Raw genomic sequence first — 24,896 nt, forward strand, 5'->3', positions numbered from 1 at the left:
GGCGCACTCCAGTACAGTGTATACAATACAATGGCAGCACGACAAGCGCCGGTCACATACTGTCATGTGACCGGAGCATGTGACCCGGAAGTTGCGGCGCTACCATTGTACTGTATACACTGTATTGGCGAAAAGTCGGATGTGTGAAACTTGCCTAAGATAGCGCTAATCAGTGACTTTGGGCAAAGAACTCAAAAACACATTGAACTAAAACATAAAAAACATGCTTCTTGTGCAAAAAGCAACCATACAAGAATATAATGCCCGTTAAAGGGAACCGGTCACTGGATGATCATAATACTAACCTAACAGTCGGTGCGGAGCAGACAGGTCGGATGGGCGTCTCCTTTCTCCAGGTCCTGCGCCTCATCTTTTAGTCATCTTTGTCCTCCTTCTAAAGCTAGTGTGGATGACGCGTTCTAAGTCATTTACACTAGCCAACAGTGAGGTCCTGCACAGGCGCACTTTGATCTGTGCACCTGCGCAGGACCTCACTGTCGGCTAGTGTAGATGACGTAGAACGTCTCATCCACACTAACTTCAGAAGGACGACAAAGATGACTAAAAGATGAGGGGCAGGACTCGTAGAAAGGAGAAGCCCATCCGACCTGTCTGCTCCGCACCGACCATTAGGTATTATAAACATCCAGTGACCGGTTCCCTTTAAAATATTATTCAAGAAATAAACTCAGATAAAATTCATACAATCAAAAGAAAAATAAATTGTACATAGCTGATGCTACAAAGAAACCCAGAGGGATAGCACAGTGTCCACAGTTTGTATATCAGGTAAGTAATAAGTAAACCAGAAGCTATCATATAAAGTGCTTGTACATTGTGCCTAGTAAATGAATACACAAAAAGACAAGCATAAATTATGAATAAAGTCCCTGCTTACCGAACAAGACTGTGTTCTATGCGTCCCCCTCATCCCAACGTATGTTTCGCTTCTCCGTCATGGAGAACGTGGACACTGTGCTATCCCCTGGGTTTCTTTGTAGCACCGGCTATGTTTAATTTATTTTTCTGTGAATGTATGAATTTTATCTGATTTTATTTCTTGAATAATAAATAAATATTTTAATAAGCATAATACTCTTGTATGGTTCCTTTTTGCTTAACCAAGTTCTTTTTGTTTTAGTTCAATGTCGATTTGTGTAAATCATATTTTATTGGAGAACATGAGTCAACAATACACGAATATGGCATTTTACAAACATCTCAATATAAAAAAGCCTGTATGGGAACCATGCTGACTATAGAACAGAAAATACTGTAGTTCAATAACATGGTTTCAGTTTTTCCAGAATTTAAATCCTACGAAAACTAAGAAAGTAATAACAGAGAGAGAATGGAAATGGATAGAGCAGGACAGATGGGGAGCAAAGAAGAAAATTTAAGGGATAGAGTGTGATATTGGAAGAGGAGAGAAAGAACAGAAGAGAAAAAGGAAAAGTCAAGATTCTCACTTGGTCGGTCACATCTCTTCCCAGTTACAAGGTCTTGGTCACCAAGCGTGTAATACCTTTAGGAGACTCCAGTATTCAGCCCAGGTCCTCATCACTCAGCCAACAATAGATCCAAATACGATGAATCCTGAACATAATCCTTGGTGTCCATATCGCATCTATTTTGGCCTTGTTGGCTATGACCTGTTTAATCAGGGTTTCCATCTTAATAATGTAATTCAGTTCTGCCATCAGGTCTTCTTTAGACGGGGTCCTAGTTTGTTTCCAGAGTCTGGGAATTTAAAGTCTCAACAGCCCCTTCTTAAACCCTGACAACAAAACATCCCCAAGAAAGAGCAAAGCCAACTCCCTTGAGGGTCTGACCTGTCTCAGCAATAGCCTATTGAGAAGCTTAAAGACCTCCTCCCACAATATCGATTTGTTATGTGAAATCGCTGGTTCCCATTTTTGGACCAATGCTTGGTGAACAAAAGGTTTAGGGTTCAGTATTTGGTTTCCTCTATTCTCATTTTTTTTTAATCTGGGTGGTGGGGTGGCTCAGTGGTTAGCACTGCAGCCTTGCAGCGCTGGGGTCCTGGGTTCAAATCTCACCAAGGACAACATCTGTAAGGAGTTTGTATGTTCTCCCCGTGTTTGCGTGGGTTTCCTCCGGGTACTCCGATTTCCTCCCACACTACAAAGACATTCATATAGGGAATTTAGATTGTAAGCTCCAATGGGGACAGCGTTCCTGATGTATGTGAAGCGCTGCGGAATACGTTAGCGCTATATAAAAATAAAGATTTATTTATTTATTTATAAAAATAAAAAAAATAAAGATTTATTTATTTATTATTTTATTTTTTTATTTTATTTTTATTTATTTATTTTATTTTATTTATTTTAATCTAATTAGTTTTTATTGACAACACAGCAGATACAAAATATACATGGTAAATGAAGATTACATTTGTCAACCGCCCCCACATGAGAGCTCCATACATTAGAATACTCCAAGACAATCCGGTTACAATTCCTCTGCCTTACACTTTAACCACACAACAACATGGGGAGGGATGATGAGGGGGAGATGGGGACATTATGCAAAGTAAGGGGGAACAAGAACAAAGGGGGGAGGGGAAGAAGGCAGTGTTGGGCGGGTGGGAGGGGTTTTAGTAAGGATAGAGGGTTAAGGTCCAGTCACACTAAGCAACTTACCAGCGATCCCAACAACGATAGGGATCGCTGGTAAGTTGCTAGGAGGTTGCTGGTGAGATGTCACACTGCGACGCTCCAGCGATCCCACCAGCAACCTGACCTGGCAGGGATCGCTGGAGCGTCGCTACACGAGTTTCTGGTGAGCTCACCAGCAACCAGTGACCAGCCCCCAGCGCCGCGTGGAAGATGCTGCGCTTGGTAACTAAGGTAAATATCGGGTAACCAACCCGATATTTACCTTGGTTACCAGTGCACGGAGCTACACGTGCAGAGAGCAGGGAGCAGCGCACACTGAGCGCTGGCTCCCTGCTCTCCTAGTTACAGCACACATCGGGTTAATTAACCCAATGTGTGCTGCAGCTAAATGTGCACAGAGCAGGGAGCAGCGCACAATGCTTAGCGCTGGCTCCCTGCTCTCCTAGTTACAGCACACATCGGGTTAATTACCCGATGTGTACTGCAGCTACATGTGCACAGAGCAGGAGCCGGCACTGACAGTGAGAGCGGCGGAGGCTGGTAACAAGGGTAAATATCGGGTAACCAAGGACAGGGCTTCTTGGTTACCCGATGTTTACCGTGGTTACCAGTGTCCGCAGAAGCCGGCTCCTGCTGCCTGCACATTTAGTTGTTGCTGTCTCGCTGTCACACACAGCGATCTGTGCTTCACAGCGGGACAGCAACAACTAAAAAATGGCCCAGGACATTCAGCAACAACCAACGACCTCACAGCAGGGGCCAGGTTGTTGCTGGATGTCACACACAGCAACATCGCTAGCAACATCACAAAAGTTGTTCGTTAGCAGCGATGTTGCTAGCGATGTTGTTTAGTGTGACGGGGCCTTTAGATGCCTGCCTGCATTACCAACCCCACCCCACCAGCCGGAGCCATCAACTCCTCCTAGACCTCTCTCATAACCTGCTGCCTTAGTCAGGGTCTCTATTCTCTTTTTTAAAGCATCATCATTTTAGCTTTATTATTGCCCTTCACTAATCCTAAAACGACTTTCCCAATATTAAAAAAAGTTTTTGGGAATAACTTTTCTTTTTTTAAAATTAAGAACAAGACATGGACAATGCAACATGTTAAGCCAAAAACAATATGGCCATGATAATGAGATTTGTATACTAGGTATCAAATAAACATACACTGTCGACAGCCTAACTATTGAACCAAACTTGTCAAAAACGTTGTAAATTTTAGGGGGAGTAAAAAGGACGAGAGGAGAGAAGAAACAAGCAGGGGGGAACAAGAGGGAAGTGGGAGAAAGAGGAGAATTCACAGATGGGGTAGGAAAGGCGAAGGGAAAGGGAAAAGGGAAAGGCCAAATAGAGAACAAAAGACAAAGTCAAACAAATAGCAGGAATCTGTCTGTACCTGAAGCCCAGCGGGACCCATTTATTCAGTCCAGGAATAACTTTTTAATCGCAGGGGTTCCGACCACAATATCATCCATCTCTACAGAGCCCGGTCTAAATGAAGCAAAGGTGCACACACAGATTTCACATACATTATATTAATTGTTTATGGAACTGCAGGAGAAAGCAGAATTCAGCACATGGTAATTTATGGAAGTTCCATTGACAATTAATGTAGAGATTACAAATGTCTATGGATAGGAGGTCAGGAGAAAACCTAGCAGAAAACAAGGGAAATAGGGTCTTAACTGGTTACAATAGGGTAGGGATGAGATTATTACTTCCTCACCTGGGATAGTTGTGTCATACACAACTAATAATGCATGTGTAACAGGCTGCTGCAGGTCCACGGGTGATGCACACCAAGATAGGAGATGATCAGGATAAAATGTGGTTCTTCTGCGCTGCCTCAATGGACGAGAAGGACTCCAAATGGATTAAGTTGAAATTGATTTGTCAACGTGTTTCAAGGCAATCCCCTTCCTATGGTTTTGTTCTGAGGATGGAGCTTCATTGTCTTGTGTGAGAGAATAGACTCCGTTTGTTCTTATAATGTCCATCTTGTCTTATAGTTAATGATATCATAGGGCTTAGCTAACACTGATGGGCAGGGAAGTTTCACATTTCTGTTCACGCCCCTATTTTTCTTATTGGTGCACAGCTTGGAGGAGTTATTTCTTTGTTTGAGGTACTATATAAACTGGTCACATGATGTAATAAAGCAGAAACTTTCAGTACACCACAAAGCGTGTGCACTGCAATGATTTCCCAAGCGCTCGTAAAACAAATCTTATTCATTTGGAGTTCAAGAGGAATAGAAGGAGTGTATTTCGCTCACACTTGAAACGCGTAGAGAAATAAAGCAATTTCAACTTAATCTATTTGGAGTCCTTCTCGTCTATTGAGGCTGTTGAGAAGAACCGCATTTTACCCTGATCGTTTCCTATGGATAGGAGGCAACTTTCATGTTGGACGACCCCTTTTATTCATTCTTTAACTTATTGTATATGTAATGATCTTTGAGAACAAATTTAAGGTAAATCACTGGGATCAGGTTTTTCACTTTTGACATATGCATATAAAACCTCAATTCTACACTGAAAAAATATTTTATACGCTATTGTCGTAGTTACATTTTTTTCATTTTCTTGCAAAATATTTACAGATAATTTACATGGTGACATTACAGTCTGTTTCCTCCCATTGTTACGATGTGAAGCCCCACAGGTGTTGTGTCGGTGCATTACCTTCAGGGACTCCACTCGGCTGGATCTTGGTCACAGGTAGGAGATCTTCTTCTTGTCGTGACGCCACTCTCAGTATTGCGGCCAGTAGGGACCGCCACTGCAGGTTGAGGGTCGCCTGGGGCTGATGGTGTGTGCAGTTAGTTGGAATAGCCTCCTGAGAGTGAGGCAAGCCCCAGGGCCCTGTATAGGTGCGTAGTACCACAAGGCGCAGAATGACTCAATACAGGCAGAATGTCTTTCAGGGTTTTTACTCACAGTTGATGGCAGGGTGAGTGACCCGGGCGTAGCTGGGATGAACCAAGTGAGAACCAGGTGTCCTTCAGGCTGACTTGTGAGGGTGACTACTAACTCGCCTTCCTTAGCCCTTGGTGGTTTGGGGTAACCCCGACTTTGAGTCCCTATGGGGGTCACCCAGGGAAGATGCTGCAGCCTCTCTCCCCTTCGGTTGCCGTGTGCTTGTCGCCTGGACCAGGCCACTCCAGCTGCTTGCCTCCTGTGACCTATGGGCCCTAACTGTGGCTACGTGGCTGCGGCTTTTGGTAGTGTTGTGGCGTGGGCTTTGAGAGCCCCACACCGGCAGGTTTAGCAAAAGAAAGTTGGATCTATCTCCGCTCCGGGATCTGCCGCCCGTTTGGGCCTGGTACTCTCTAGCAGTCTCCTTACTTCCCACTCCGTGCCCTTTCTTTAGCTGAAGATGGATTTCGGGTAGCACTCCTAGTTGACCGTTCTCCCCCGTCAGTAGCCACTGCGCGGGCGCTGTTAGACAGCAACAGCCCCACAGGTCTGCTCCTCACTGAGCCCTATGGAGTTCTGCTCTAACTGACTCACTGCCCCTCCTCTCCTGTTCTTGCCTACGCCACCTAGCAACCAGACTCTCTTACCACACCCCTTGAGAGGAGATGGAGGCTTTTGGCCCCCTCCACTATTCCAGTGGAGGTGAAGGCTTTTCCCCCTCCTGGGATCCCCAGGGGTCCTCTCATGGGTACATGTGTGAGACCTGATCACTATGCGCCTGTGTTCCACACCCGGGTCAGCCTTCTGGATTACCTGTATTGTACTGTCCCCAGCATGGGTGCAGTACTCAGTGGTGCCTGACCAGGTCAGGGGCGCCACATTCCCCCTTAGTTATCACCAGCACGTCCTCGGGCTGCAAGACAACATTTTAAAATGCATAAAACATTAAAACATGGTAAAACATTTTAAGACCACCAGCTATCATACATCACCACCCTCCACCCACAAGTCCGTTAACCCACCCAAAAACCCTCTCAGGAGGCAGGTCACCGGTTTCTTTTGGTAACCAGGTCTGGGCCATCCACTTCCCCAGACCTTTCCTCCAATCTTCCTCTCCCGTTGGCCGCGGCTTCAGCCACTTCTGGCAGGATGTAGAGGCGGCTTTCATGGGCTGGTGGTTTCAGGGTATACCTGGCCTGGTGGATCCGTGCCCTCAGCCTCTTCTGGCAGGATGCAGAGGCGGCCTCCACAGTTGGTGCTGACCAGGTACCCTCTTTGTGGTGGAGAGCCAGGCCCCATAAACAGGCATGCTCTCTGGTCGCAGGCGAGCCAAGGCCCTATATACGGACGGGCCCCTCCTGGTTGCAGACGAGCCAAGCCCCTAAACAGGCTGACTCTGGTGGTGGTGCCACTGGTGTAACTATTTACACTGCGAGAGTTTGTGGCTATAGCCAGTTCATAGCCTTAAGGTTTATGGTTTTCTCACAATAGTTTTTGTGGGCACATGCTTAAACGTAAACGTTGCAAAACAAACTTTTCAAAACTTTAACTTTCTAACTGCTGAACTTCTTACTTTCCTTTACTCCTCCATACCAGGGCTTGGGCCTGTTGGGCTGCGGCACCTGCTGCTTTCTTGCTCTTTGTCGTCGTCCGAGGTAGTCTCATCTGTAGGTTCCTTGTCTTTTCTTTCTTGATCTTCATCTGTTTCCTTTGCTGCATCTGTTTCTTTATCTCTGTCTTTTCTTTCTTCTTTGGGACATGGTGCTACATCTAGGGCATACCAGCCTCTTTCTCCCTGATGCATAGTGAACTGTACTGAGTCTCCCATTTTTAAGTTTCTGCCAGGGTGTCCTCTGGGCAAGTGGGCTCTCACATCCCTCCTATTAACGAAAATGCCCTCTTTCATACCCGGTGCCACAATAAAGCCGTATCCGCTTTTCAAGTTAAAGTCTTCCACAACTCCTCTACAAAGGGGTCCTCTGACCTGTGCTTGGGCTCTTCTCAGGAACCTTTTTTCTTGTAGGTCTCTGGCCGTGACTTCCCTCTGCTCTGGGGATGGCGGTGCAGGGGACAGCGTTGTTCTGTTGCGACGCCTTGTCTTGCGGCCTGAACTCTGCGTGGTACAGCTTGCAAGCTCCCAGGTGAGACTTTTAGGCAGATCTTCGTCAGCGGACGGTGTCAGGTCTTCCTCATCCCAACGGGAATAGGGCAACATCTCTGGCTCGGGGCATGGATCCACTGCTGGTGGCTCCTGAGTCAGCTCCTCAGCTTCCTGGCCTCCTCTCCCCCTTAGTTCTTCTTGGCACTCCTTTGGTGGTGGTGCTGGGGATGAACTTTCTTCAGCAGGCCCAGGCGGGGGACTCTTTGGCGTGGTTGCTGCAGGGGTTGCTGGAATCCTCTTGGGGGTATGCGGAGGGAGCATGTACCGGTCCACCAACCATTGTGGAAACTTGGCCTCCATGTCAGCCTTCAGCCGCCAGTATTCGGGGTCCTCCCCCAGCGTGGGCTTTCCAGCAGGGACCTCTTTGGACTGGGGAGCGGTGTCCGCTCTGGCCTTGCAGGCCGGGGTAAATGGTGATGCAATCTCTTGGCGGGCCGCGCCCTGTATGGCGGCGGCCTGGTCTTGGCGGGCCGCGCCCTGTTTGGCGGCGGCCTGGTCTTGGCAGGCCGCGCCCTGTTTGGCGGCGGCCTGGTCTTGGCGGGCCGCGCCCTGTTTGGCGGCGGCCTGGATCGGCGTCGCTGTCGCGATGGGATCGGTGCAGGCTGGGCTGGGCGTCGCTGCAGGGACCGGGTCTTGGTGGGCCGAGCAGGGCATCGCTGCGGCGGCCGGGACTTGGCGGGCCGAGCAGGGCATCGCTGCGGCGGCCGGGTCTTGGCGGGCCGAGCAGGGCATCGCTGCGGCGGCCGGGGCTTGGCGGGCCGAGCAGGGCATCGCTGCGGCGGCCGGGTCTTGGCGGGCCGCACCTGGCGTGGCTGCGGCCTGGCCTGGCGTCGCCGCGCCGGGCGCCTCTTCAGGGACCGCGGGCGTGGCAGCAGGGGTCGGGGCATCCGGGCCGGCAGGGGTAATACTGGACTCACCCATCGGTGGCAGCATCGGGGTCTGAGTCGTCGCCGTCCGGTCTGGCACTCGTCGTGCGGTTCCCCTCTCATAGGCCTGAACCGCGGCAGCCATCTCCAGAAGTTCCATGCGTTCTTCCCTGATCTGCTCCACGACCCGAGTCTCCAGTCGGTCGCAGAACTGGGCCAGCTCCCGATACCACCAGGCAGCGGAGCCCGGTTCTGGATTTCTGCGGTCAGACGCCATTTCTTCTGCGCCCTCTTCTGCACGACTCTCCAGCTGTGGACTCGCCGTTGCCTCTAATAGCAAGCTGTTCAGTTTCCGCTCTGCCTCTTTCAGCAGCTCCTCTCCCAGCAGCAGGCTTCTGGCTCCCTTTCTGTCCCGCCGTCTCTGGACGCCTCCGCTCTCTTCACAAGCGAGGTCAGAACTCTGCAGGGGATCTCTGGGTAGCCACACCTCTTCGTGGGCGGTAACTTCTTCCAGCGCGGGCTGCTGTTGTTTTTCAGCGCGCTTTTCATGGTGGCAATATGGCGGCGCTTCCAATTTTTCAAGCGGACCGCCTAGGCACATGGTCACCTGTCTGAACAGGTCTAGTCCTTATCCTGTTTGTGACGCCAGATGTGAAGCCCCACAGGTGTTGTGTCGGTGCATTACCTTCAGGGACTCCACTCGGCTGGATCTTGGTCACAGGTAGGAGATCTTCTTCTTGTCGTGACGCCACTCTCAGTATTGCGGCCAGTAGGGACCGCCACTGCAGGTTGAGGGTCGCCTGGGGCTGATGGTGTGTGCAGTTAGTTGGAATAGCCTCCTGAGAGTGAGGCAAGCCCCAGGGCCCTGTATAGGTGCGTAGTACCACAAGGCGCAGAATGACTCAATACAGGCAGAATGTCTTTCAGGGTTTTTACTCACAGTTGATGGCAGGGTGAGTGACCCGGGCGTAGCTGGGATGAACCAAGTGAGAACCAGGTGTCCTTCAGGCTGACTTGTGAGGGTGACTACTAACTCGCCTTCCTTAGCCCTTGGTGGTTTGGGGTAACCCCGACTTTGAGTCCCTATGGGGGTCACCCAGGGAAGATGCTGCAGCCTCTCTCCCCTTCGGTTGCCGTGTGCTTGTCGCCTGGACCAGGCCACTCCAGCTGCTTGCCTCCTGTGACCTATGGGCCCTAACTGTGGCTACGTGGCTGCGGCTTTTGGTAGTGTTGTGGCGTGGGCTTTGAGAGCCCCACACCGGCAGGTTTAGCAAAAGAAAGTTGGATCTATCTCCGCTCCGGGATCTGCCGCCCGTTTGGGCCTGGTACTCTCTAGCAGTCTCCTTACTTCCCACTCCGTGCCCTTTCTTTAGCTGAAGATGGATTTCGGGTAGCACTCCTAGTTGACCGTTCTCCCCCGTCAGTAGCCACTGCGCGGGCGCTGTTAGACAGCAACAGCCCCACAGGTCTGCTCCTCACTGAGCCCTATGGAGTTCTGCTCTAACTGACTCACTGCTCCTCCTCTCCTGTTCTTGCCTACGCCACCTAGCAACCAGACTCTCTTACCACACCCCTTGAGAGGAGATGGAGGCTTTTGGCCCCCTCCACTATTCCAGTGGAGGTGAAGGCTTTTCCCCCTCCTGGGATCCCCAGGGGTCCTCTCATGGGTACATGTGTGAGACCTGATCACTATGCGCCTGTGTTCCACACCCCGGTCAGCCTTCTGGATTACCTGTATTGTACTGTCCCCAGCATGGGTGCAGTACTCAGTGGTGCCTGACCAGGTCAGGGGCGCCACAACATCATCTATTCCTTCTCCTGGGTCAGACATTTATTGGGCTCTGCCATTCATACTAAAGACCCAATGGTTAATTAAGCCTCGGCATTAATATAGAGTTTATGCAACCATTTTCGCCATCTCATTCCCAATTTCTCATTTAAAAGAAGGAAAAATTTGACCTCTTAATGTTTCCCCAGAAAAATATGTTACATAGAGTGGGTGAAATAATATCTATGCATAAGGTGCACACTAGGAGGATTCTCCATCACTGGTGGAGATACCGAGTGGTCCAAAAAGACGTGCGTGGTCTGGCTCAATACACAATGTGCACAATGTGAGGATTCACAAGTCTACAGTCAAAAAGAGTGACTGCAGACTATCGTGAAATAGGTAGAAACCTCCTTAATTTAAAACTTGGCAGTCTTTTTACTTGGCTATGATCAGAAGTGAGTACTGTGGAGAAAAAAGCGCAATAGGGTTTTACCCGAGTAATATGGGGTGAAAACAAGAGCAAATGCACTCACCGAATAGAGTTCTGACAGTCACAACTACTATGCACGCAGCACGCATGATAATCCAGGCCACGGCAGCAGCACCCAGGATGGCTGATAACGGAGAGTAGTAGAATTGGGTTTTAGCACCGCGCCAATGACCGCTATGGACGTCTGTAAGATTTATGTTACTTTTTATTTCATTTACAGGACTCCAGAAACGCGTTGACCTGTAAATGAAATAAAAAGTAACATAAATCTTACAGACGTCCATAGCGGTCATTGGCGCGGTGTTAAAACCCAATTCTACTACTCTCCATTACTTGGCTATGATGAAATACATAATTTATCTTAAAGAGTAAACTAAACTTTCATTATTGTTTTATCATTTTATCCAGAATCGAAAGATATAAACATTTTGCAAAATTCTTTATTAGCTTAATTGTTATCAGTCCTGTAAAAACATTTCATGTAGGTGGGATCCACACTCGGGCTTTTCCTCATTCTATTTTCCTGCCTTTAGCTGCCTTTAACAGAATGTACTCATTTGGAGTACAGATGATGGCAGTGAAAGGTTCATAGCCTGTCTCCTTCTCTTAGTGTTCTGCTCAACAAAAGAATCTCAACCCGACATGTCAAGAAAACACTATTAATCTGCAGATATTGGTCTAATCTGCAAGTCAATTGAATTCTGAAGCTATTTAGCCGACATACTGAAAGCCCGACTACCTAGAAGAAAGCTTCTGGCTTTCAGTCAAAGAGCTGCAGCCAGAATGTCAGTCACTGTTCAGTACACAGTGAGAGGAGGCTGTAGCCACCTCCTTAGCACTGAATGATAGCTGTGTGCAGATAACATACTGAAAGCCCAGCTACCTAGAAAAAAGCTTCTGGCTTTCAGTCAAAGAGCTGCAGCCAGCATTTCAGTAACTGTTCAGTACACAGTGAGCAGAGGCTGTAGCCACCTCCTTGGCACTGAATGATAGCTGTGTGCAGACGACATACTGAAAGCCCAGCTACCTAGAAAAAAGCTTCTGGCTTTCAGTCAAAGAGCTGCAGCCAGCATTTCAGTAACTGTTCAGTACACAGTGAGCGGAGGCTGTAGCCACCTCCTTGACACTGAATGATAGCTGTGTGCAGACGACATACTGAAAGCCCGGCTACCTAGAAAAAAGCTTCCGGCTTTCAGTCAAAGAGCTGCAGCCAGCATTTCAGTCACTGTTCAGTACACAGTGAGCAGAGGCTGTAGTCACCTCCTTGACACTGAATGATAGCTGTGTGCAGACGACATACTGAAAGCCCATCTACTGGGAAGAAAGCCTTTGGCTTTCAGTCATGGAGCTGCAGCCAGCATTTTAGTCACTGCTCAGTACACAGAGAGCAGAGGCTGTAGCCACCTCCTTGGCATTAACTGATAGCCGGCTCTACAGAACATCAGTGCTGAGCCGGCTATCAGTCAGTGTCGGGGTGTGGTTACAGTATCTGCTCACTGTGTACTGAGCAGTGACTGGCCGCGCCTCTATGACTGAAAGCTAAAGGCTGCCGAGAGGAATCAAGCTAATTTCCTCCTGGTAGCCAGTGCTTTCAATGCGGGCGTCACACAGCTACAGGATGCTATTAACCTGTAGATTAACCCAATATCTGCAGATTAATACCATTTTTAAGCATGTTCTCAAATTGCAGATTACCATTCAATCACTCGTATCTCATGACACTGGGACTATTGTATAACTTGCATTCAGGTACAGACAACCCTCCATATTCTTTGCCAAATGCAATCTTTGGCATTCTACAAAAAAATTTTTTTTATCAAGTTGATACCAAAATCTTAGGTGGCATATCATTTTTATTATTGACTCCTCCTATTTACAGAAAAGGAAAGAGCTTTCTATGTGTTCAGATTAACATCTACTTATCTACCTATTGATCTTATCTGGGTCAACTTCATCTTCTACAAGCATCAAAAAATCAGCTCCAAAGTATTCAATTCTTACTGCTTTATCTATAGATAATTTTCCCTTTAAACCAATTCATTTCAATTAGAAATGCAAAAATTATTTTCAAAGTCAAAGTACACTTTTAAGGTTACAATGGGCATCCTTATGTCCTTATCTTGGGCTTTTATATTTTATACATTAGATGTAAGGTCCAGTCACACTAAGCAACTTACCAGCGATCCCAACAACGATAGGGATCGCTGGTAAGTTGCTAGGAGGTTGCTGGTGAGATGTCACACTGCGACGCTCCAGCGATCCCACCAGCAACCTGACCTGGCAGGGATCGCTGGAGCGTCGCTACACGAGTTGCTGGTGATCTCACCAGCAACCAGTGACCAGCCACACGTGCAGAGAGCAGGGAGCAGCGCACACTGAGCGCTGGCTCCCTGCTCTCCTAGTACAGCACACATCGGGTTAATTACCCGATGTGTGCTGCAGCTACATGTGCACAGAGCAGGGAGCAGCGCACAATGCTGAGCCCTGGCTCCCTGCTCTCCTGGCTACAGCACACATTGGGTTAATTACCCGATGTGTGCTGCAGCTACATGTGCACAAAGCAGGGAGCAGCGCACACTGCTTAGCGCTGGCTCCCTGCTCTCCTGGCTACAGCACACATCGGGTTAATTAACCCGATGTGTCCTGCAGCTACACGTGCACAGAGCAGGAGCCGGCACTGACAGTGAGAGCGGCGGAGGCTGGTAACAAAGGTAAATATCGGGTAACCAGGGACAGGGCTTCTTGGTTACCCGATGTTTACATTGGTTACCAGCCTCCGCAGAAGCCTGCTCCTGCTGCCTGCACATTTAGTTGTTGCTGTCTCGCTGTCACACACAGCGATCTGTGCTTCACAGCGGGACAGCAACAACTAAAAAATGGCCCAGGACATTCAGCAACAACCAACGACCTCACAGCAGGGGCCAGGTTGTTGCTGAATGTCACACACAGCAATATCGCTAGCAACGTCACAAAAGTTGTTCGTTAGCAGCGATGTTGCTAGCGATGTTGCTTAGTGTGACGGGGCCTGTACTCTGTAGGTTATTTTCATTTTTTTGTATAAATATATATATACAGTACAGATCAAACATTTGGACACACCTTCTCATTCAAAGCGTTTTCTTTATTTTCATGGCTCTGAAAATTTTAGATTCATATTGAAGGCATCAAAACTATGAATTAACACGCGTGGAATGAAATACTTAACAAAAAAGTGTGAAACAACTGAAAATATGTCTTATATTCTAGGTTCTTCTTTTGCTTTGATTACTGCTTTGCACACTCTTGGCATTCTCTTGATGAGCTTCAAGAAGTAGTCACCGGAAATGGTTTTCACTTCACAGGTGCGCCCTGTCAGGTTTAATAAGTGGTATTTCTTGCCTTATAAATGGGGTTGGGACCATCAGATGTGTTGTGCAGAAGTCTGGTGGATACACAGCTGATAGTCCTACTGAATAGACTGTTAGAATTTGTATTATGGCAAGAAAAAAGCAGCTAAGTAAAGAAAAACGAGTGGCCATCATTACTTTAAGAAATTAAGGTCAGTCAGTCTGAAAAATTGAGAACACTTTGAAAGTGCAGTGGCAAAAACCGTCAAACACTACAAAAAAACTGACTGACATGAGGACCGCCCCAGGAAAGGAAGACTAAGAGTCACCTCTGCTGTGGAGGATAAGTTTATCTGAGTTACCAGCCTCAGAAATCGCAGGTTAACAGCAGCTCAGATTAGAGACCAGGTCAATGCCACACAGTTCTAGCAGCAGAAACATCTCTAGAACAACTGTTAAGAGGAGGCTTTGTGCAGCAGACCTTCATGGTAAAATGGCTGCTAGGAAACCACTGCTAAGGACAGGCAACAAGCAAAAGAGACTTGTTTGGGCTAAAGAACACAAGGAATGGACATTAGACCAGTGGAAATCTTTGCTTTGGTCTGATGAGTCCAATTTTGAGATCTTTGGATCCAACCACCGTGTCTTTGTGTGACGCAGATAAGGTGAACGGATAGACTCTACATGCCTGGTTCCCACCGTGAAGCATGGAGGAGGAGGTGTGATGGTGTGGGGGTGCTTTGCTGGTGTTGGGCATTTATTCAAAATTGAAGGCATACTGAACCAGCATAGCTACCACAGCATCTTGCAGCGGCATGCCATTCCATCCGGTTTGCGTTTAGTTGGACTATCATTTAATTTTCAACAGGACAATGACCCCAAACACACCTCCAGGCTGTGTAAGGGCTATTTGACTAAGAAGGAGAGTGATGGGGTGCTACGCCAGATGACCTGGTCTCCATAGTCACCAGACCTGAACTCAATCGAGATGGTTTGGGGGTGAGCTGAACGGCAGAGTGAAGGCAAAAGGGCCAACAAGTGCTAAGCATCTCAGGGAACTCCTTCAAGACTGTTGGAAGACCATTTCCGGTGACTACCTCTTGAAGCTCATCAAGAGAATGCCAAGAGTGTGCAAAGTAGTAATCAAAACAAAAGGTGGCTACTTTGAAGAACCTAGAATATAAGACATATTTTCAGCTGTTTCACACTTTTTTGTTAAGTATTTCATTCCACATGTGTTAATTCATAGTTTTGATGCCTTCAATGTGAATCTACAATTTTCAGAGTCATGAAAATAAAGAAAACTCTTTGAATGAGGTGTGTCTAAACTTTTGCCATAAGGAACACCCCAAGCGGACAGCTTTCGGTTGAGGTACCAAACTAAGCATACTGCCCGTGGCCACATCAGCATACATACACTTCTGCTTCAGTGTAGCAACCTCATGGGAGCCACATTATTGAGCAGAAGAAAAGCCTGGCAATCTACTTCTGTATTATGCCAAGAAAACTTGATGGAGTCTAGAACTAAAGGAATTCGATATAGTGCTGGAAGATACCCCCTTATGTCAGAAAGGCACTCCACAAGCTCCTGGCGAAGATCAACCCAAGTAGGATCAAGTCTCAAGACAACCCAGGATCAAAGCCGCAAGGATGTCTTGGTGCTGATCTTGCATGGTTCAAAAGGAAGATCAAAAGCTGAAGAGATATCATAAAATTCAGAACTTGGAATGTGTATGAACTATGAACCAAGGGAAAGTCAACATCATCAGAATGGCCAAATTGGACAGAATTCGACTCGACTTACTCAATAACTAGCAAACTCAATGGACTCAATCCGGACATTTCGAGTCGAATAAACATTGGGTCTACTATTCTGGCAATGATAACCGAAAGAGAAAGGGTGTCGCCTTTATTCAACTGAAAATTGTCCCGAACTGACCGTAAGTCCAATACAATCAGTGATAGACTCATCTTGAGAGAACTACAAGGAGCTCCAATCCATGTCACAGTTATACAAGTCTAGTCTCCAACATGGAAGAGGATGTTGACTATATTGCTCACAAGAAAGTCAGGAATACCATGACGCATATGGGTGTGCCAATGCATCTGATCAGCCTCATCAGGAACCTTTACATCAACCAAGAAGCAACAGTCCGAACAGAACACAATGGCATGGCATGGTTCAAACTAGAGCGAGGTGTCAGACAACAATGGATCCTGTCATCATTTCTCTTCAATTTGTATGCAGAAGCTATTTCAAAATTTTCTTTCAATTTCATGGTCATCTTTATACTATAGCTCAGTATATACCGTATGATGCCTTGTAACGTCATGGGAGAATCACTCTATGGGGATGATCCATCAAAGATTTTATGCCAGAAAAATACTGTTAAAGCTTTGAAAAGTCCCAACATTTTTTGCGTAACACCAGCTTGAAGCAGCTCCACCAAAAAGGGGGAAACTGGTAGAAGCTGGGGCAGGATAGAGTATCCCATGTCCGCCTGTCAAATTCATTAAAAGTAGATGCGTTTTGTACTCCAAAAGTGCTACTCCACTCCCTGACTAGAGTACCATATCAGTCGTGGCGCACAGGGGTGCATGCAACAGAGAAGATGCACAGGGTTCATTAAGTGACGTGCGCCTCCTAATAGATTTAATCTCAATGTATTCCAGCGAACCCTTCATTCAGATTACTGTATGCTGCGCCAGTCTTAAGGTCTACTCTAAGCACTGGCCAACATATTATTGACACTTTATTAGTATTTGGTGGGCTGTTGGTCAGGTCCAGGATGCTATGGCCAAATAAACCATATCCTTTGTTTTATGGGTGGATAAGCTACAACCTGCAGTAACAAAGCATCCTTTGAAACATAAAAAAGCTAAAACCGAAAGCAAAACACGCCTCTGCAAATGCAGCTTCCATGGAATATAAAGTTGTTTTTGTCACTTGTCCAATAACTTGTTTTCCACAGAACTCATAATTATATGATTGCTGAACTGTGCCAGAAGTCTGAGCATCCTGCGCTACATTTATATGGACTTTTGATGAAGACAAAAACACATTTATACTGAGCTGTGCAGTGTAACTCATACAATTAACCAGTTAAGAAATACAGTGTTGCACGGTGGTACAGTGTAGATACAGTGATGCATGGTGGCACAGTGGAGATCCAGTTATGCATGGTGGCACAGTGGAGATCCAGTTATGCATGGTGACACAGTGGAGATCCAGTTATGCATGGTGGCACAGTGGAGATCCAGTTATGCATGGTGGCACAGTGGAGATCCAGTTATGCATGGTGGCACAGTGGAGATCCAGTTATGCATGGTGGCACAGTGGAGATACAGTTGTGCACGGTGGTACAGTATAGATACAGTGATGCATGGTGGTACAGTGTAGATGCACAGTGGAGATACAGTTATGCACGGTGGTACAGTGTAGATGCATGGTGGCACAGTTGAGATACAGTTATGCATGGTGACAAATCCTGGTGACAGATTCTCTTTAATATAACCTTCTCTAAACCTTTGGATGCAGATGTCCAACTACTCCATGTTCCAGTACTTTATGCCAACTTGTTGTTCTCCAACATGGCGCTTAATGGCAAAATTCACAACATGAATTTGATCCATGAAATGCCCAATAATATTCAGGGTTCAATAAGAATTGGCATTAGACAGTCCTCTTCATCATGCTGACATCATTCACAATTTGACATCATGAGACCAAGACAACACCCAACAATTGATCAGCAGTACTGCGCCATTGCGAGGCTTCAAGCAGTGAACGTCCTTTGACCACATACCACACTGATGGCCGTTTCATTGTGAACAATGCCCTTCAGAACTGGATGATGAATGTCACAGAACTCACATTTAAAAGGGAGGTGAAAGGCTCCCAAGTGTCACGTCAGACCATTCAAAACCATTTACATTAGTGTGAACTACATGCAAGACAACATGCAAGGTACCTGACCACACCACCAGGTACAGGCGTCAGCTACACTGGATGAGGGACCGGTGGCCTCTGTGCTGTTCACTGATGAAACATTCATGCTGAGCAGAAATAATGTCCGCCAACAATGTTGGAGACATCAAGGAGAGTGCTATGCATCAGCCACTGCTGTCACCAGACAAGCCTTTGGTTGTGGTGGTGTTAGTGGGGGCCGGTGCGTTTAGTCAGTACAGAACAGACCTACACTTTATGACTGGTACAGTGACAGCCCCTACTACTGGAATAACATCATTAATCTAGTCATTGTGCCTCTGCATGAACAACACCGGCCTAATGTCATCTTCATGGACGACAATGCTCCAACTCATAGAGGTCACATCATTAGGAACAGCTGGTGGAGACTAGGGAACCTCAAATGGAGCGGCCTGCACTTTCTCCAGACACCTGAATCCCATAAAAAAACCTATGGTACCAGCTGAATCATCTTGTAGAGGCTTGTAACTCTGTACTTCAGAACCTCAAAGACCTCCGCAAACAATAATTCCACTTGTGAATAGGAGACGTCGCTGTCAAGTTGTAATTGATTTGTAGAGGTGAGACACGGGCCGGACTCCAACATAGTCACGGGCAAGTGGGCTCTCTCTGCTTTGGCTCAGCCGCTCTCTCTGTTGACCCACATCCCGATACGCTCTACAGAGCAAGGTGAAAGGGTTTGTTGTTGGCTTTGTTCCTGGTGGAGTGTGAAGATTTTGTGCTATCCATACCTCCGTTCAGGTCCATAATCCGAAGTCTCCTGCCTGGGTTTAATGGACACAGATACAGTGTTCTTATTCAACAGTCTTTTTCTTATTGAACAGTCTTTTTCTAACAGTTATGCACAGTATTTCACATCAAACTGTGGTCACAACACTTGAACATTATAGGTACAGAACATTTGACTTCAAAGCACACTTCTACTGCAGACTGCTCCATGGTTCCTGGTACTAATGCCGCTGTTCCACTGTCCTCTCCCTCACTCTCTGACACCATGGTTCCACTCCCACACGGCCATGGCCCCTTCAACCCTTGGGCTCCAGTTACTGCTAACGGTTTCTGACCTCTGTTGAACAAAGCTTGTCTACTCTGTTTCCCCGTGGCGACCTGTTCGCCCCAAGTCTACGCCAGATCTTTGCTATAGGATTAGTATTGCTGGAAACAGCTGCAACCCGAGTTGCCCGGGTTAGGGTCTGGTACTCACTACAGAGAGATAGGTGTACTCTTGTGTCCCGTCTTACGTTTGAGTCTCTAATTCTGGTTTGGGGCCTTGCCACCCCATTTCCAGCCCTCTGGTATTCAGCTGGCTTGCACATTTTCTTTTCTCAACGTCATGCTACACTCCTATCCTCTGTCTCTGGCTGACCATATCTTATATCCAACTCCTCCCATTATTTTAACTGTACTATCTCACTGCCCCTGCCACTAGGCAACCTCCAATACATTGCTAAGGAGCAGTACCTAAAACCAGGCACTAGGTGGCCACATACATAAAATAAGCATTAGCCCATTATTCACATTTATGCTCTATGGCACTCGCTGTGACTTCAGATATAGCAGAGCTGGAATAATCGTGAGACCTCATGTTAATTACATTGGACCTGTTGGGGTGTTTTTGGGTTAATAAAGTGGTGAAAGAGGATGTTTTTTGTATTTTATTCAAATAAAGGATTTCTTCAGTGTTTGTGTTTATTTTCCTTCACTTACAGATTAGTAATGGGGGAGTGTCTAATAAACCCCATCACTACTTTTTAGGTTTTACAGTAATAATACCTGAAAGTCAAATATCCCTAACTTTTTGTCAGTAGTGTGTATAATAATATACATACACACAGTATATATCTATATATATAATTGCCTTATTCTGTCTGTCTGTCTGTCTTGCTCCAAAATTGTGTCCTTACGGTGACACAGCTGATTGGCCGCTGGGCTCGCCATGGCCCCGCCCCCCCTGCACGGATTGGCCGCTCGCCCAGGCTCCGCCTGCACACAGATTGGCCGCCGCTCGCCCAGGCTCCGCCCCCCACACGGATTGGCCTCTCGCCCCGGCACCCTGAAGCATTGGCAACTCGGCCACGCCCCGCCCCCCTCACGCAATGCACGCTCGCTCTGGCCCCACCCCCCGCACGCATTCCCCGAACCGACAGGGAGCCACGACTCCCAGGTGAGTACTGTACCCCCGGGAGCCCACATCAGCGTACGCCGCCAACCCAGCCGACACACACCCTCGCATTGCTGGGGTTGCCGCCGTATGCTGGTGTGGGCTCCCGTGCGAGCGGGGGACGGGATACGCTGGTAACCATGGTAGCATAGTTACCAGCGCATCAAGGTCCTGCAGTGGCGGAACATACACACACACACACACACACACATCAGATCACACTCACTCTCACACACACCTCACACATCACACATCACATCCACACACTCACAACATCCTGGGATATCGCTTGCTTCTCGGCGGCGATACTGTGGAGTGACCTTCCAGGACCTGCCGGAGGATCACATGGCCAGAAGCATGTGGTATCTCCGGATGTTGTGAGTGTGAGCGCGTATGTGCGATATCTTCAGTGTGTGTGTGAGTGTATGCGATCGGATGTGTGTGAGTGTGTTCTGATGTGTGAGTGTGTGTGTGTGAGTGTATGCGATTGGATCTGTGAGTGTCGGCAGAGGAGCACGGCGTGCTGGGGGAGGCTGGGAGAAGAGAGGCTGATCCTGGGGAAGGCTGGGAGGGGGAGGCTGATGCTGGGGTAGGCTGGGAGGAGAGAGGCTGATGCTGGGGTAGGCTGATGCTGGGGTAGGCTGATGCTGGGGTAGGCTGGGAGGGTGTAGGCTGATGCTGGGGGAGGCTGAGAGGAGAGAGGCTGATGCTGGGGGAGGCTGGGAGGAGAGAGGCGGAGGCTGGGAGGGGGAGGCTGATGCTGGGGGAGGCTGGGAGGAGAGAGGCTGATGCTGGAGGAGGCTGGGAGGAGAGAGGCTGATGCTGGAGGAGGCTGGGAGGAGAGAGGCTGATGCTGGAGGTGGCTGGGAGGAGAGAGGCTGATGCTGGAGGAGGCTGGGAGGAGAGAGGCTGATGCTGGAGGAGGCTGGGAGGAGAGAGGCTGATGCTGGGGGAGGCTGGGAGGCGAGAGGCTGATGCTGGGGGAGGCTGAGGCTGGGAGGAGAGAGGCTGATGCTGGGGACAGAGAAGCTGATGCTGGGAGGAGAGAGGCTGATGTTGGGAGGAGAGAGGCTGATGTTGGGAGGAGAGAGGCTGATGCTGGGAGGAGAGAGGCTGATGCTGGGAGGAGAGAGGCTGATGCTGGGAGGAGAGAGGCTGATGCTGGGAGGAGAGAGGCTGATGCTGGGAGGAGAGAGGCTGATGCTGGGAGGAGAGAGGCTGATGCTGGGAGGAGAGAGGCTGATGCTGGGAGGAGAGAGGCTGATGCTGGGAGGAGAGAGGCTGATGCTGGGAGGAGAGAGGCTGATGCTGGGAGGAGAGAGGCTGATGCTGGGAGGAGAGAGGCTGATGCTGGGAGGAGAGAGGCTGATGCTGGGAGGAGAGAGGCTGATGCTGGGAGGAGAGAGGCTGATGCTGGGAGGAGAGAGGCTGATGCTGGGAGGAGAGAGGCTGATGCTGGGAGGAGAGAGGCTGATGCTGGGAGGAGAGAGGCTGATGCTGGGAGGAGAGAGGCTGATGCTGGGAGGAGAGAGGCTGATGCTGGGAGGAGAGAGGCTGATGCTGGGAGGAGAGAGGCTGATGCTGGGAGGAGAGAGGCTGATGCTGGGAGGAGAGAGGCTGATGCTGGGAGGAGAGAGGCTGATGCTGGGAGGAGAGAGGCTGATGCTGGGAGGAGAGAGGCTGATGCTGGGAGGAGAGAGGCTGATGCTGGGAGGAGAGAGGCTGATGCTGGGAGGAGAGAGGCTGATGCTGGGAGGAGAGAGGCTGATGCTGGGAGGAGAGGCGCTGATGCTGGTGCAGCATGGGGGATGGAGCACGATAGGGGGTGCGCAGCATGGGGGATGGAGCACGATGGGGAGTGCGCGCAGCATGGGGGATGGAGCACGTTTGGGAGTGCGCAGCATGGCGGATGGAGCACGTTTGGGAGTGCGCAGCATGGCGGATGGAGCACGTTTGGGAGTGCGCAGCATGGCGGATGGACCACGTTTGGGAGTGCGCAGCATGGCGGATGGACCACGTTTGGGAGTGCGCAGCATGGCGGATGGAGCACGTTTGAGAGTGCGCAGCATGGCGGATGGAGCACGTTTGAGAGTGCGCAGCATGGCGGATGGAGCACGTTTGGGAGTGCGCAGCATGGCGGATGGAGCACGTTTGGGAGTGCGCAGCATGGCGGATGGAGCACGTTTGGGAGTGCGCAGCATGGCGGATGGACCACATTTGGGAGTGCGCAGCATGGCGGATGGAGCACGATGGGGGGTGCGCAGCATGGCGGATGGAGCACGATGGGGGGTGCGCAGCATGGGGGATGGAGCACGATGGGAGGTGCACACCTCCCCCCAACACACACACACACACAAACACACACACTGGGAACCACAAACACCGCCCTACACAGACACCCACACACACACACAGACAACGCTGCACACACACAACACCCAACACACAAACAGCGCGGCATACATAAATATACGCACATACCACGCAACACACACACACATTGCACAAAACATACCTCCCCCCCAAAACACACACCCCACACCCACACAAACCGCGCAACACACACACACACAACGCTACAGACACACAGCGCTCCACAAACAACGCAACACACATACAACACCGCTCTCACCCCCTGCCACACCCAGACAACACCCAGAACATGTACAGCGCCCTACACAAACACTTGGTAACTACAGACAACAACATCTATATATATATATATATATATAACAAAAATCATACATTAACTACACAATACGTAAATTCTAGAATACCCAATGCGTAGAATCGGGCCACCTTCTAGTATATATATATTTATTTATCTATCTTAAGTCTTCTAAACCAAAACCCAAGCTCAAAGGCAAAAATGATCAAACACTAATTGTAGCTCGGAATGAATAAGTTCATACATGTAACGATATAATCTATGTAGTTTACAACAGAACTGCTGAATACCAGTTATACCCCCAATGATTTAAGCTTAAGTGCCAACTAAAATATACATATACTGAACTGGCCATACTTCCTCGAGGTAAATTTATTGCCCGTACCCAAAATAAAAAAATTGCAGTACACCAAAAGATCGGATGAGTGCAAAAGGATCAGAGTGCTCCGAAAAGGATCAGAGTGCACCAAGGCATATAAAATTCAAACTGTCTGAATCTTTCTGCACAATGTGATCTGTCAGGTGAAAGCCGGTAGGGCAACAGGCTGGCCAATCACACCCAAATAGCTTTCTATCTCTTTAACCCAAAACACAGTCAGTGTGATGTGTTAATATCCTAAGTTTGTGCTTCATTTCATTCAAATGCAAACAGATAGTTTGCGCCGACACTGATGCACCATGAGCATGCAGGAAAGCTTTCATTTGCTAGAACTTGATTGGGGTTTATTCACCCTCCGGACTATCCTGCGTTGTAACCTGGATAACCGCTGTAACCGCTAGATCCAGTGACAGCGGGTAACCTCAGTGACAGCTCAGCAGATCGCGCTACTCACCTCAGTTGCTGCGTGGAGGTGACCGGAGCGGCGGTGTCTGCTGCAGCTCCTGTCACCTTCATGCTGGAAGCGACGCTGGAGGTCCGTGGATTACGCCGGACATGGAGGGCTTTTTGGGGCTTATTAAATTGGTAATGAGGGAATTTGTTTGTGTTTTTTATTTCTAATAAATGATTTTTTCAGTTGTGTGTGTTTATTTACTGTAATTTACAGATTAATCATGGAGGGTGTCTCATAGACGCCTGACATGATTAATCTAGGATTTAGTGGCAGCTATGGGCTGCCATTAACTCCTTATTACCCTGATTTGCCAACGCACCAGGGTAAATCGGGAAGAGCCAGGTACAGCCCCAGAACTGTCGCATCTAATGTATGCGGCAATTCTGGGCGGCTGCTGACTGATATTGTTAGGGTGGGGGGCTCCCCATAACGTGGAGCTCCCCATCCTGAGAATACCAGCCTTCAGCCGTATGGCTTTATCTGGCTGGTATTAAAATTGGGGGGGAACCGCACGCCGTTTTTTTTAATTATTTATTTATTTATTTCACTGCACAGTATAGACCCGCCCACCGGCTGCTGTGATTGGGTGCAGTGAGACACCTGTCACTCAGCGTGGGGGCGTGTCTCACTGCAACCAATCATAGGCGCCTGTGGGCGGGGAAAGCAGGGAATACGAGATTGTTTAATGAGCAGCCGGCTTTTTCAAAATAGTAAAAGCCGCCGCAGCAGTGTGAATGCCGTGCAGCGCCGCGCCGGAGATCGGGGATCGGTGAGTATGAGAGAGGAGGGGAAAATGACCGACAGACTGTGAGAGAGGGACAGAGATAGTGACGGACCGACAGAGAGAGAATAGAGACCGAGAGGGAGAGACCGACTGACAGAGAATAGTGATTGACAGACATTGGGAGACATCGCTCGTTTCCAGTGTTTTAGGAAACATGCGAGAAATGTATTTAGAAAATCAGATGTCACTAGGATGGTGTGAGTGCCGTCCCGTGACATCCGATTATTTACACGCTCCCATAGACTTGCATTGGAGAGACTCGCAGTAGAAACTCGCAAAAAAGCA

This window comes from Anomaloglossus baeobatrachus, chromosome 9 (genome assembly GCF_048569485.1).
Source record: "Anomaloglossus baeobatrachus isolate aAnoBae1 chromosome 9, aAnoBae1.hap1, whole genome shotgun sequence".
Taxonomy (NCBI): Eukaryota; Metazoa; Chordata; class Amphibia; order Anura; family Aromobatidae; genus Anomaloglossus; species Anomaloglossus baeobatrachus.